This window comes from Ixodes scapularis, unplaced genomic scaffold (genome assembly GCF_016920785.2).
Source record: "Ixodes scapularis isolate PalLabHiFi unplaced genomic scaffold, ASM1692078v2 PGA_scaffold0__279_contigs__length_252992795, whole genome shotgun sequence".
NCBI lineage: Eukaryota > Metazoa > Arthropoda > Arachnida > Ixodida > Ixodidae > Ixodes > Ixodes scapularis.
The window spans coordinates 165,043,675-165,051,844 of NW_024609835.1; positions in this window are offsets into that span (position 1 = coordinate 165,043,675).

Below are 8,170 nucleotides of genomic sequence, written 5' to 3' on the forward strand. Positions count from 1 at the left end.
GTTAGTGAGGCTTGGTTTTCGTCTGCCTTGTGTGGGAATGCAGAATGTTTGCCTCAACCAAATTAAATCTATCGGATTGGACAAGATTCCACTCCTATTTTTTACTGTTTTGAGCTTACATTCATCCTCTTTTAGAGCGCAGCTCTTAGGTGCCCGTTTCCGGGTTGAGCAACATCGGCATCGCCGTCAGCATAACCGCGCGTTGCATTATGGGAAAATTTCCCGCTAAATTTAACGGAAAAATTTCCCCCCTAAATTTAGCTGAAAAAGTTCCCTGCTAAATTTTCTAGAAAAATTTCCCTGCTAAATTTAGGGGGAAATTGACGTCTCGTTACCTGAACACCACTTCAGTTTCCCCGCTAAATTTAGCGGGAAAATTTTTGCTAACTTTTCCTGCTGAATTTAGCGGAAAATTTCCCCGCTAATTTTTGCGGGTTATTTTTACCCGCTAAATTTAGCGGGGAAATCGACGTCACATGGGTCTCAACACCGATTCAGTCTCCCCACTAAATTTAGCGGGAAATTTAGTGAAAATTTTCTGCTAATAGGAGGACAGCAGGTGAGGAGGAGGGGAGGGGAAGAGAGGCATATTCTCCCCTCCTCCTCCTCAAGAGCTGTGCTCTAATTCGGCATTGCAGAGAATTGTAAACGTCTGATTTTTTACCTTGTTGCTATTCCCCGAGACATTGCACTTTAGTCGAGGAGATCGGCGACCGAGCGCCCCACAACCCGGAGCACGTTGAGCTAAAGCTCGTGCTGCAGGACCCGGTGATCCTGGGTTCAATCCCTGCCCCTGCCCATTTCGATCTGGGCAAATGCCGTACCAGCGTGCGGCCACGTACCTCCACTGCGCAGTGCACGTTAAAGACCCCAGGCTGGGTGCGGCAAGGGCTAAATTTCTCATTTACAGCAGAAACACCAAGTGCTCATTGGGGCCGATTACCTTCCTGCTTTGTCAAAGCATTGAGAGGGGGTTATGCCCTGCAAGTGTTTACACCAGAGATGCACCTTTCAAGACAGTTTGAGTGCGCCGGTCCTTTGATCTTGGATAAAAAATGTGATTTGTAAGCTTGTGTCATGAAGGTATTGGTTTTTCCGGATTTTTTTTCCAGATGTCGTGCTTTCGTGTGACACCTGTGCTAAAGGCTACGCTTTCTCTGGCTGCTGCCAAACGAAATGTAACGCGATAGCATTTTTCCTAAAATTTCCGAAGCAATGCTGGAACAAAGAGCTTGCAGTGGTATTAGCACACTGTAGTTACCCATGCGACACAGTCTTCGCTAGTGTGCGTTGCTCTTCGCTCTCGTTTGGTGGCTGCTGCTGTGGTATGCTGTCCATTGGTCTGACAGGCTTATTGTAACTTGGCTGTGGCAGCTGTTGCACATTATCCACTGCATCGATGATCTCTTCATTGGCCTGTTGCTTCGGCAATTCTAGCGCACTCTTTGGACGTCCGTTGAGCATTGCGCTCTCGATCTGCCTTAGCGTGGCACCGTATCTGTGACAATTCTTCCTTGCGATCCATTGGCCCCCTTCTCGAAGGCCTTGTAAAGAGACTAAGCCACGGTGCGTGCCTTCTACCAAAGTGTGCATACTAGCCGTGAACTACAAAAATTACCTTCACATTCTAATTTGTAGTCTGAGGGTGCACACACCCTTTCTCCTTATTATTTTAATAAATGTTGTATACTTTGGCTAAAGGTAACAGTGTGTGACTTTTTAACTTCGCTGTTCGTTGTAATCTCTACATCTCTCCGTACGTCAATCAAATACCATAATATCCGGAGTCATCGCCCAATCCCCTGCCGCCCGAAATCCAAGTCAGGCACCTTGTCAATCGCAGGGAGCAGGCTCTTATGCAACTTCCTTGTCTGGTGCACGCATGCATGCGTCCGTGCGCGGCGTGCTATCAACGCGTGTCGAGACGGTGTTGCTGTGTGGCGTGGACGGCACCACGAACGTGGAGCTCGGAATGGGACGCGTCTGTGCGTGGCATTCCATCAAAGCTTTATTTGCTCGCTGTGTTTGTCTAAAACATCGCACAAGCTTACTAATTGTGGTCGTGACATTCCGGGAGAAGGAGCGGGTTCGCAGTGGGACCTAAGTTCGGTGGAGACAAACGTTGACCTTACTATCCACGGTTACACTCCAGGATATGGGGCGTTCGCTGACCTTGCGATCTATGAATGGGTTACTGCTTGTGCTATCTTGCCGATTTTTTTTTTTTTTTCTCGTCTCAACAAATTTTTTTGTAACAAAACAAAGTTTCATTTTGTTATCTCCATCGTTTTCCTTTTGCGCGAATGTACCCCGACTTTGGGGTCGCGGAAGTCGGGGAGGAAATGCGTAAATAAAGAGAAGTGCCTTTCCCTTCATTTTACTTTGTTACTGATGTCCTCCAACTAGGGTCCACGGCTGCGTCATTCGGGTAGAATGATTGTTTGCGATCGCAGAGCCCGCATTGCCATATTTATAAAGATGGGCGACCGGTCCGTGCTTTTTGGAAATTAATATTTGCCCAAAAAGTTGGGTGGGCAATGACTCGGGATATTACAGCACATAGCTTTCTTGTGTCCACTTTCTGAATATTTTTCATAGGTTTGTGGGCATGACCAATGTTACACTCCTAAATTGAGAACATTCATATCTGCAAAGACAGCCCACTCAAGAACATGACTTCATAAACCTGAGAGCAGTGATTTGATTCATCGACACATATATACACTTTCGCTAAAGATCTATAACAGGGGTAGCCAAACCACAACTCGCGAGCCTCGTACGACTCCTCAGGGGCCCAAGTGCGGCTCGCATCTCCCCGTAAACCTACCTCCCCCACAGGATCAAAAAGACATAGAAAAAAGTAATTTTTTTCGCCCACAATGTGCGAAGAAACGAAAGCGATGGCTGTAGCACGGTTGTGCAATGCGGGTGGAATGGACCCGCAGGCGGAGGTGGTCGTGTAATGCGGGCGGAATGGAGCCCTCATGTACCCGAGGACGGAGGTGCGACGTTACTTGCGATACTTGCCATCAGTGATCCGTGAAGTGGATAAGTGCGGTGGAAGTTTCTAAAACAGTCCAACATTACGCTTAGCAACTGAATACTACCAAAGTGGGATTTCACATGATGCAAGTAATGTTTTAAAACAAAAGTCTTTCAAGCAGACGACGCAATGAATCTCCCTGCATTGTGCAATTCTTGGCGAAATGCCAAAGCTTCCATCTTGCTTTTTGCACATGGCACGGAGCACGGGAAGTACTACCCTCTCCTCGTGGCAAGAGGGGAGAGAAGGGTTTTTACATTTTCCCCACACACACTGTGACGACAAGGACAAAAATCTCTGCAAAGTGTCGTCCATAAAGCTATCGCTTTAAAAAACGCTGCTTGCCTTTCGTTAACTTGTTACCATTACACGCACGTCAGACAAGGTCCTTGTTTTATAAATGGGGACTTACAATAAAAAAAGCATACTGAGCAATCGCTTTACGAGTGCAATTTGTCGTGGCCACCGATTGAGGAAAAAAACTTATTGGGGCTCTTCACTCAAAATAATTCCTTTTTGTGGCTCTTTGGCTATGTTCATCTGACCACTCCTGATCTATAACAACGCTCCATTACAACTCATAGGAGGATTTTTATGCGACTGACTTCCGGCTCGAACATCTTGCTGTAAACCATGCTGGGACATTTCATCCTGTGTGTTTCGATGCACGAAGCCATGTTTTCCAGCTCGCTCCAGTTCCCTTGTCTTGTGGTACGACTGCCCATACTGCTGCCTAAGCAGTCGGCGACACAAGGGAGCGGTACCTAAGTTTTATACATATGTACCAGTTATTATTTGGAAGAGCCGGCACTCGAGGAGTTGCATCCCACTTCCTCTGCAGCCAAAATTGCTCCAGCAGACGATGCTGGGGCAAGTCCGAAAGAGAAAAAAACGCGAAATAAGCATGGGTTTGTGGGGCACAAACGTGTCCCCAGCCATGCTTCTCGAGTTCTATATCATTGACAGTGCCACTCACCATGCTTCTGTTTCACACTCCAAATACAAGGGCAATAAATAACCGTCTGCGTGCGAATTGATGAGAAAAATGGCAGGCGGCCATACACGGCTTACCAAAAGTGCAAAGGTAGCAAAATTAAGAATTTCAAAAGTATTGAAATGACACTTTCATCTGGATGTAGTGAAAAATGACTTCAGCGAGCAGATGACGCATTCTAGGTTGTCTGGTCGCTGTGCCTATCGGGAGAGGGCACCACAAGTAAATAGCGTCGCTAACCTGTTCATCTGCAAACTCGCCCAATCTTGACTTCAGGAAGTTTTTTGTTCTCATTTTTTTACAGGAAAAGAACTGCGTTTTGAAATAAGTAGCTAGAAAGTAAGAAAAGTTGCTAGATTTGGAGCCAAAATTCTCAAAATAGCTTAATTCAAAGCCAGATTTAAAAAAAATAAATATATATTTTGGGGGCGGCTACAAATTGGCTGTCCGCAAAATTCTTTTGCCCTGGGCAGCTGCCTATTGGGAAGTCCGCCCCTGCTATACATGCATTCTGGCGACCAACACTGCGTCCAACCCCTCATCAGCCTCCACATAAACACTTGTATTGGCACCGATACATGTTTCAAGAGCCTTTGCAGAAGACAGAATAGGCCAAGAAGATGGCTGTCAACCCTAATCATGCATCTGCCAAGCTGGGGAAGATACTGGATACTAAGGAGAAGAAGGCAGAGCGAAACAGAGACGAGGTAAAAGAGCCTGAGTACAGTGACGATGGCGTCTATGGAGTCTGAAGTCAGCACAGCTCAAGACTCAAAAGAATCGTTGCCTTTGGATCATATAGCTTTGACAAGCCCCGTAAGAACTACTATATGTAAATAATACTTGGTGAGCATGACAGGTCTTCCTGTACACTTTGTGCCATTGTAGGCATCTGCATAGTTGCTTGAATTTGTATACAATGAAATCATTGGCTACAAGTCAAAATTCTTGCATTCAAACATGGAATCGCTGTTAGCAGAGGTGCAGAGCAGAGGTGCTCTGCACAAAGACAGTCGGAGATATGGCAGCCAGCAAGAGCAATTCACGTCCATAGCCCCAGCTGCCCTGCGTGCCTGCCGTTGCTGCTCCCTGCAAAGTGAAGGATTGCCTTCACCACAGACAACTTGCTTACTCGGTGCCACTGTGTGGAACCCAAGTGCACCTTTTTCCCACTGCCTTCCTGTTGTGTATGCTCAAGTTTGACAGGCATAGTGAAGCTTATATAGGAGGCTTACTGTCGGCGTTGGCTTAGGACAATTGGTCGGTGTTGAATGAAAAAACTGAGAGTGCAGGAAAGCCGGTGGAAGTTCAGCATGATGCTAAATAACCTGAAATGGAGGAAAGCAAATTGAAACGTTCAAAGGCGGAAGGGACGGGCAAAACATAAAGGACAGATCACGTCGTTGTCTGTTCATTGTATCCTTCAAGCGTATGCCACCTAAAATATCACTGTGACATGCATTCATAAAGATGTATGAATGTTAGCCTGCTCAAAATCTCTTTAGTCCTTTCAAATCACAGTCCATGTTTCTCTCATGATTGCTACCACTGCAGTCATTGGCTTGCATTAGTACTATAACTCATGAATTCCATGCCACAGGGTTGTTCTTTTTTGGCACAATTTTCAAACTTAATAATTGGCCTAATTAACCACTTTGCTACGAATGTTTCCCTGTAACGGCACTCTTGAGGAGCATTGGGGATGAATGGTGCTACCAGTATCATGACCGCTGATGTGCTTCAATCTCGGTGTAGTTCTGGGGATAATAATTCAAAAAATGGATCTGCATGTTTTGTTATCCAATCTTGGTATGCTATAACATACCATATTTCACCATACCATATTTTACCATACCACACCATATTTTACCATACCATACCATATTTTAATGCGAGAGCATTAACTGTCTCGTGGAGTAAGCCGACGTCATCAGCTTTGAAACCACGCCAAACGGCTCTTTTACACCGCTTCAATCCCATTGGCTAGCGCGTCCACAGCCAACGGCACCTTTTACACCGCTGTGATCCCATTGGGCACGTTCAGTAGCGGCCCCAGAGTCAAGGAGTCACTGACTCCTTCCACTGGACAGCCAAAAGTCACTTCCGGTGCACGTAACTCCGGGGCTTCGGAGTCGAGCTCTGAAGCACCGAGTCTGGAGACGGTGCTCGTAGAGTAAAAGGAGCTAAAGATGACGTCATTTCCTGATTGGTGACGATTTCCGGCAAGAGAAAAAACAAACAAAATGGCGGGATAAGCTGCATCAGTTCTGTCGCGGGTGTGCAGTTTGCTCGCTTTTGTTAATGAAAAGTGCTCAAGGTAAGACGAATAACGCGTTTGAATTTCTTTTCCAGGTAAGGCTCTTTTCGGAAAATGCATTGAACCATATTTTGTTTGGTTTGAATATGCTAATAAACAACGTAAACGTTCATTCGACGCCGTGTCTTGTCCGCCGTTGCACGGAAACTCGGTGAGTATCGACGATAGTCCTGTCCGTGCTGAACAGAGCAAGGCAGGGTATGAACGCGAATTCAGTAGCCGGTTCAACACTCACGCAGAGCATGATCCCGATTGATGTTTTGTTTGCATAGCTAAATCAGGGTGCACGTTGGCCGACGCCCACTTCGGCTGACAAAAACCTTGATCACTGAGCGTGGCCGAACTTACCGTGTGTATACAAATACATTTTATAGGAAGCTCGTTACGAAGGGCAGCACAAACGTATGGCGATATAAAAGTATCGCAACCGGCGGCGTAGATTCGCCGAGCTCTATATTTTGCGTGTGCTGACATCGTTTTTGTCGGTTTTTATAACAGTAACTGCCTTTGCACCGCCAAGCGAAGGGCTTGATCGCGTTGCATTGCTTCGAATAGCAGTGCTGATGTGTACAGTCACTCGCTTTTTCTTCAACGACCTTGTCAAGACTTCTTCAATACCGGCGTCAAATAAAAGCGATCGTGCTCGCCATCGTCTGCTTCCAGTTTATTCAGAGACCGTCTGGCACAGGGGAGGAAGCGGAAATTGCGTAAAAGCAGGTTTGGAGCCGAGGTTTTTTTTGCCGTTCAATAGGCGCTCTGATGACTCCAACTCGAGTGACTCCGTTCAGAGCTGAGGGAGCCGCTACTGAACGCGCCCATTGGCTAGCGCGCGTCGACCAGGCTCCCATTCGCTGGACACACAGCGGAATGGGGTGGCCGATCATTAACCTGACGCTGCACGTCAGTTTCAACGACCGGCCACCTTATGGCACTGCATATCCGTCAGCGCACCAACACGCATAGAGTAAGATTGATGTACATGCTTTCGCATTCGCAACTCATAAGAAGTGCTTAGGTAAACCTTGATCATTTTTGCCCAAAAAGTTGCTGGTGGCTAGAAGCCTAACCTGTCTATACCAAAATCTAACTCTGAAGAAAAAAAAATATAGTATTTGTAATTTGGTTCTTTTATCACTACAGATTGAAAGTTTGTGCCAGTATTAGAAGCTGACCACAAGTTTTGGTTTTGGGACCTTAATATAAAAATTCTAACAAAAACAGTAAAAAAATTTACTGTACAGATTTTACTGCATACTGAACAATGTAAAGGGTACCTGTGGTAAGCTTGTAATAGTCAAACAATATGAAAATGCCCAGACGAGTGCGTAGCTCTGAAGGCCTCCAGTGCTGTCTAATCGAAGAAAGTTGAGTTATCATTGAGGCTACTGTATGAACAAGCAGCATTTCAGCGGCTCTTTGAATTCTATCGTTGCTCCCCACTTGGTCGGCAAACGATTGTTGAGTCAACACTTACAGTAGTAGTGCTCAATGAAATAAAATTAAAACCGCTTGTTGTCGTTTATCCCACAAACCCTTTATCAAAAACCTGGACACTAATCACTCAACCTAATGACCCGGTCGTTTCAGCCACACTTTTGCCACTTGTGACAGAATGCTTACATTCGGTGCACAATTTAACATTAAAAAAAAAACACTCAACATAGGAAAAGATACTTTTTTTTTCTCTAACTGTTTAGGATTGGCATGCCTCAAAATAAATGCTTGTCGAAAAAAAAAAATTTTTTTTGCACAATAATTATGTTACATTACAAATTTTTAGATTTGCGGGCAAAACCGAAACTGTGCCTTGTGGTAT